A 7957-nucleotide genomic window follows, 5' to 3' on the forward strand; every position below is an offset into this window, starting at 1 on the left:
ATACCGAATGGCCAAACCATCAGGAGCCATCAGGATGAAGCCTACAAGTATCTGGGCATTTTACAGTTGGATAACATCAAGCATGGACAACTTAAAAATGTGATCAGTAAAGAATACATCCAAAGAGTGAGAAAACTGTTAAAGACAAAATTGAATGGTGGAAACACCATCAAAGCCATCAGGACCTGGGCCATACCTGTTATACGATACACTGCTGGAATTATTAACTGGACACAAGCTGAACTGGACAGTTTGGACAGAAAAACAAGAAAATTCATGACTATTCACTATGCATTTCATCCCTGTAGTGATATTGATAGATTATACCTGTCCCACAGAAATGGAGGCTGAAGTTTACTTCAAGTCAAACGAACTGTTGAAGAAGAAAAGCATGCATTGGCTGATTATGTAAAAGACAGTCAAGAACAAGCACTGATGCAGGTTAACAATTGGAACTTACTGAATGTACAGGAAACGAAATGTGAATATCAAAATAATGTAATAAAAACACGAACAGAACAGCTGGCAGGGAAAAGCATTACATGGTCAATTTCTACAAATGATCGAGGGGAAAATGGATAAAGATAAAACCTGGCAATGGCTTATAACTGGAACATTAAAAAAGAACATTAAAAACTGAAGGCTTGATCTTGGCTGCTTAAGAGCAAGCTATTCAAACTAATGCAATCAAGGCCAGAATTGAAAAATCATCAAATGATTCAAAGTGTAGATTGTGCAAAGAAGCAGAAGAAACAGTAGATCATATACTCAGTTTTTGCAAGAAGATCACACAAACCGACTATAAACAACAACATAACACAGTCACCAAAATGATTCACTGGAACATCTGTAAAAATTATCATCTGCCAGTAATAAAAAATTGGTGGGAACATATAGTTGAAAAAGTAGTAAAAAATAAGCAGGTTAAAATATTGTGGGATTTCCCAATATAAACTGATAAAATTTTGGCACATAACACGCCAGATTTAACTGTGGTTGAAAAGAAGAAAGTGTGGATAATTAATGTGGCAATACCAGGAGATAGTAGAATAGAAGACAAAGAATTGAAGAAGATCATAAAGTATCAAGATCTGAGAAACCAAGTTGAAAGATTATGGCATAAACTGGCAGTGGTGGTCCCAGTGGTTGGGTGCCATACCAAAAAACCTTGAATAGCACTTAGGAAATCTGCATATTGACAAAATTTCCATCTGTCAATGACAAAAGGCCACATTGCTTGCATCTGCACATATACTATGCTGATACATTACGACATCCTAGGTTCTTGGGAAAAACTTGATGCAAATGAAGGCCAACACCAGCTAAAGAACTGGCAGCTGTGATTTCACGTTGTTGTGTATATTATAATAATAATAATAATAATAATAATAATAATAATAATAATAGTTGTTATTATTATTATTATTATTATTATTATTATTTCCTCCACATTTGTGAAAATATTAACATCTAGGGCAGTGTTTCTTAAACCCAACACATCTTGTCTTGGGTTAGCCACATAATCCCAAGTAAAGGTTCAAGTGCTCTTAGGACTCACATCCAGATGCTACAGTAGCAGATACTACTTACTGCATGTCCAGAATATTTTTTAGTGTTCAAATATGGAGAGTTGCACAGCTCTTAAAGCTACCTGATTTCCCGCCTATGGCAATGCTCTGTCACTTGAATAACCAATTTACTGGTATCAAAAATTGATCCCTTGGGCAAGATACAGGATCACATCTGCAGAACATATTGAGAGCACACATGCTATCCTTCAGCTGTACACACTGAATGTTGGTATAGTTTAGAGTGCATCAGAGAAAGCTAACAAGCTTTCTGAAAAGTTGTGATATAAGGAATGTCTTGGCTGTACCTCTTGTGTTTTCCAAAGCTGGTGTTGGAGATAGCATCTTTTTAACATCTATTCTGCAAATACAGAATTCAAACTACAGTAATACTGTTAGTACTACAGTACTTAGTAGTACTAAGCCTGAAGTACTGTTGTTCCAAGAATGTTGTAAGTTTATTATTAATTTATTTATTTTTGCATCATTTTTTCTTAAAATCTTTTTATTCTCTTTATCCTTTTCCCCCTCTAGCAGATGTCTATAAAACTGAAAGTTTCTCTCACAGCAACTTTTGGTTATTTCTTTTCTAATACATTTAAGGCATTGGGACATAGTCAATTTATTGATTTATTTATTCAGTAGCATTTTTAGACTGCCCCAATCCATAATACAAAGTTTTGTGTTTTTAACATGTATCCATGACCTGTGAATTCTGTACACAATTTCAGAATGGAACCGAAGTTATTTATTATGGGATATTGTCATATGTTCTTTCACTTTCTCCAATAAACCTCTGGCAGAAGCATTTGTTCATCACTTAGATACTTTATAGGACCTGGTGTCTCTACCTTACTTAAAGGTAGACTTTAAGCAAAGTCTAGAGCGCCAAGGTGTATTCCCCAGGTAACTACTGGAATGATCCTGGATAACAAAATGGTGCTGGTAGGAAACAAACATCCAGGACGAGACACCACTTATTGGGCCCAACCAAACACCATCACTTTTCTTTTCCTTTTTGTTCTTCAGTACTTTCATTCTGTGGGAATGAAAATGGTGGCCCCAGCTGGAATTTTAGCAGTAGGGTTTTCATTGCACAGCACCTTTCCTACTGAAATATTGGAGAAGAAAGGAAAACAGAAGCACTTTCTGCCACTCTCTTATGAACTCAGGAAGGGAATGGAGAGGAACAGCAAGGGCCCCATGGGGGAGAGAAAGACAGCATTCTGGACTGGGAAGCAGAGTGGCATCATAGCATGGCATAGGCCAGGATGATGGCTGATAGAGGTGCTACCCAGAAAGCATCTTGCAAGAGCCCTCTGAGATGTGTGGCGCCCAAGGAATCTTTTGTTTTATGGATCAAATCCACCCTGGAGAGTTACATAAAGCCCATATATATTCCATTACTTATTCTGCAATTAGGTAAAAATGAATTAGGAAAAGTATAACACAATATATGCCCACGAAAAAAAAGATTGATGAGCAACAGCATTTCTGTAATTGACAACACTGCAGGACAAAACAGCAGACAAAGTTCAATTTAAAGTTAAATTAATTACCATTAATTTAATTACAATGCATATATTTAATGATTATCTGTCATATTAGAAATTATTCAGCGGCAGTTACAATTACAACTCCATTTGTGGGCTGCTACTGCTTTAAATGTTTAATATGTCTTATACAGCCCAGGGCCGCAGCATTTACAGCTATTCACTTTCTATTATTTTCAAATTATAACCATAATTAAGGTCTGAGTCTTGCCACCATATACATTTCCTTTATATTGTCTCCATTTACCATATACTGTTATAGATTTTAATTGTATATCTATTTATTGTTTTAATATGTTGTGAGCTGCCCACAGTCCCCCATTGGGGGGAGATGGGTGGGACAAGTTTAATAAATAAATAAAATAAAATAAATATTTTAGCCTGTTGAATTCTGTTCTATAAAACTGGGGGAATGGTAGATATAACAGATGAGAACATATCATTTGATCCTTCTAAAGGAATTGGGCAGAATCTTTCCCATTTTTCTTGCACCAAATGCAGTTACCTAAAATTCAGTCATTTCATTAAATAAACTGACTCTAACTGGTGTTGAGGTTTGCATATTTGTGTTTGATAATTTAATCTTTACTAAATTAGGTTCGGAAGCATTCATGCTTTTGCTGTTACATTTTATTATGCTGGACTGATTAAAAAAGGAAACATTTATTGATATCTTGAAGACTTGCATGACTAATTAAGGGTGGGTTTGCTCTGTATATTTTAAAGCAAAGCAAATGTTGTTCTACTGTCTTGAATGTAACTATGTCTGAAGGACTTAATGAAAGTCTAGCACCTCTATCTTAGATGAGATTTTATTCACATAATATGTACCCATTTAAAATACTGTCCCTCCAATATAAATATTTATCAAGGCAAAATGGTAGCTGTGTATTTTAAAATGATCCTTAAATGTTACTTATTTTTATGTGACCCTGTAACAATATTAGTCAAACTATTTGTGCTGACATGCCTTACACAATTGATCAAGCAAGCATTTCTGCCTAAAGGACAATTTGAGCATAAACTAAATCCCACTTGTATGCTTCCTATTACTTTTCAGAATAACTGCTGTAAGTTCCTATAAGCCAGTATGATCAGATACAGCCCACAGGAGCATTACTATCTTAAATTTGGAATTTTAGAAACAAAAAAGGAAGTATTTCAGGTGTAAAAGGCAGCAAGAAAAGCACAATAAGCACATTGCATTAAGCCATGGTTTAATCACAACTTACAGACTAGACAAATATCTGCCCTTACAGAATTCATTAAGCTATAAATGCTGGTTTGTATGTTTTATAAGGCACAGTGATTAAGGGACTAAAATAACATGCTAACTCAAAACTAAGTAAATTATCATTTAGCTGGGTGTGTGAACCCAATCAATAATCACTGGTGCTCCAATTTTCTTAAGACCTCTGGGAGGAAGCCCCAACTTAGATATGTGGAGACCAGCTGCGGTTGCTCAGTTAAGGCTGTGCAGATTGATATGCCTTACATTTCTTTAAAACAGGAATGGCCAACCTGTGTTCCACTGAATGCTCTTGGATGCTCAGGTTACCTGGCTAAGATCCACACACAGTGAAAGGTGGGATTTAACCATAAATATATAAAACACAAGGGCAATCGTGTCCAATCTATGGACTTTCTTACTACATGAATTTTAGTGAGCCCATTTTTAAATTTATTTTTAGAATTCAGTTAATATTTTTGTTTTGATGCATTGCCAATAATACATTCCTGATGTGATATTTGCTATTATGAATGCTGCTGCACTGTTGGTACATGATGCCAGAGAAATTATTTAGAATGGATAAAGGCCCTTCAAATGTATGTTGGAAATGTGAACAACATGAAGGGACATTTTATCATGCTTGGTGGGCATGTAAAAAAGCTAAAAATTTTGGATTCAAGTGCATACTTTGATACAGAGGATTTTAAAGATTAATATTCAGTTGAAGCCAGAACTTTTCCTTCTAGGACTAATGGATAAACAGTTAGGAAAAAAACTTTGGAAAATGATTTCAATATACGATTACTGCGGCAAGATTACTATATGCACAGAGATGGAAAGATTTGACACTACCCACTATGGAAGGTTAGTGAAGTTGACAGATTTTGCTGAAATGAATAAAATTCACTTTTGATTAAAGACATCATCTACATTTATTGATGATTGGAAACCTCTTATGGAATTTTTGTGTAAAAATAAAAAAATGAATTTGTGATTTATGGTTTTGATGATTAGATAGGATAGATTATATAAAGGAGAGTAATACGATGTAACTTTAGAGAGAGAAGTTAAAATATATTTGTACTTACAACTGTGGTGAAGAATATTGGAAGCCACTTCTTTATAACTTTTTTCTTTCTTTTCTATTTTTCTTCAACTTTTTTTCTTTTCTTATACTTTTTGCTTTTTCTTTGATTACTTTCTTTTTCTTTTTTGCTCTTTATATTAGCTTGTGTTAGTTTTTATCTTCTTGTTCAAAAGTTTCAATATGTATAAGATAAAGGGTGCAGCATCATTTATATAATATATATACTGTACATATATGATGCTGCACCCTTTATTTTAACTTTATAGCATTTATTGGATTATTTGATTCAGATTGGGAGATGCCTTAGAAAAGGGTGATATAATGTTAAATAAACACATAGACAAAGCATTAAAAAATACAAAAATGCTTGATTCTTGATATTAACTTTCCTTTATAAAACCCCCCCACAAAAACAAACACAAAATTAGATCATATAATTAGCACTCAGCTTCTCAGCACTGACATTTGTAGAATTACATTATACAAATAAATTCCACTTGTGTTATTTGCAAGGTTGAACTGTCTTTTGATAGAGAAATAACAGTGAAGTATGAGGGTGATGCAAGCTTCCAAGATTAAGAAAAGGCGTTTTGTTTCAAATTTAAGGAGAAGGCTAAGAAGCATTGTCTGAAATGAAACTGGGAAAACTACAGTGTAGATAAATAAATTTTAATTCAAATCAGGAGTGAGCCAACCAATTCTACATGAATTAGTGAAGAGAAAGAAAAATGTCAAGATGCTTTAGATATATAAATTAAAAGCGCCTATCACTCTGAACAGTTAACATGTGGCAAATTTATTTTAAATGACATTAAGCATTATATCATATACAAAGAGTAGTGTAACCCAACTGGGCCCTCTTCTATAAATATATGTGGCATTCAACTCCCAACATTCCCAACCTGTGTCATTGTTACTGAGAACTCTGGGAGTTGAAGTCACTCATGTGGAAGCTGCCCAGGTTGAAGAAAGGTGAAGCAGAGATTCTCCAAAAATAATTTGCTGATTCCTTTAACAACCCTGAAGGTCCCAACCACAAATGATCTCTGTACTTGATCATTATATACCATCTGAGGGTCTTTTATGCCTTACTTTCACTCATCAGGAAGCTAGCTCATTGTTGCTCTTGTTGCAAACCCCCTGTGTGCCACATTATACTGAAAGTTAACCTAGCTTGAAGTGATTTTTCATTCAGGAAAGTCCTTAGCATGGTAAATGAAAATGGTAATGTCAATATTGAGACTGATGTAAATGATAGGCTTTGAATAAATGAAATGTAGATCACTTTAGTGGATCCAACTACATATGAAATTAGACAACTTGAAAACAAACTACAATGAAAACTGGTACGTATTTATTAGGGTAACAGTCTTTGAAATCCCAGAAGACATAAATATAAACAGGAGTTAGTTAAAATACTATTGCATTTCAAGAGGCAGTGAACATTCTGTCATGCCTAACAAGTGTTTAAATGGTAACATGGAATGCATGTTTTAAAATTTCATGTCCTTGCGTGAAGGAAACAGTAAAATTCCTCAGCTTCTTGCTACTGGAAGGAAATAAAAGAAATGGCTTGGTGGGTAGGGCAGCAATGATAAAAGATAGACAAGATTAATCTTGAACAATTAAGCCCTATTTCAGTTCCAGTGTTTTCATGCAATGTGTTCAACCTGTCTCTACAACTAAGGTTTTGCACTGGTCAAAAGGGTTACATCCAAATATGTATGTGCAAAACCCATTAGTCAATGGATAATTATAATATTAAAATAGGAAACATATTGCAAACTCCCACTAAAATAAATACAAAGAACTTCTGTATGCATAGTTCCTTATCTGGCTAGGAATGTGCCCTGTGAAAGAATTCATGCTAGATATAAATGAGTGAAAAGCCAATGAAGATAAACCACAATGTCACCTAATCTGATTGATAAGTTAGGTTATCCACAGCCACCAATGGAGTTTTGAATGGAGTGGAGAGGCCTGAGATATGTGAAGGGAAGACACAGAGAAGCTGGAACATTCAGGTAGGAGATGAGGACAGCAGACATGTCCACCCAGAAGTGAGGCCCTTGGAAAATCTTTTAGATAAGTGTGACTGGAATTGCTGTAGCTTTAAGCGATGGGCCAGATTCTCACATTTCATGAGGAAGGGAGGAGTTATACGATTATACTTGACCAGTGATATTAATGTGTATACTATCTTTAAAGACAACTAAGGTATTCTACAAGCTAAGCAAACCATAAGATCTATATTATCCATAACTCTTTCCTTTTAAGTATTTATTTTTTCATGCACACGATTGGACTTTTCTCTGATTATTGGCAAACCAAACCAGAGACAGCTTTACAGGGTGAACTAGAATTTTTATATTAATAGGTTGTATTTTTTTCTTTTTTCTTGAACAGATTCAAGGTGCATTTGCAGCAGAGGACATTTTCAGCTTTTATACTGTCTGACAATCTTTTCTCTTGGCAAAAGATTTTAAATTTGTTTGCCTCTCTTTTTCCATGGGAACTG

The sequence above is a fragment of the Python bivittatus genome, unplaced genomic scaffold, assembly GCF_059951505.1.
Source record: "Python bivittatus isolate LINGU-HERP-01145 unplaced genomic scaffold, Pbiv_v1 ctg000020_np1212, whole genome shotgun sequence".
Lineage (NCBI taxonomy): Eukaryota > Metazoa > Chordata > Lepidosauria > Squamata > Pythonidae > Python > Python bivittatus.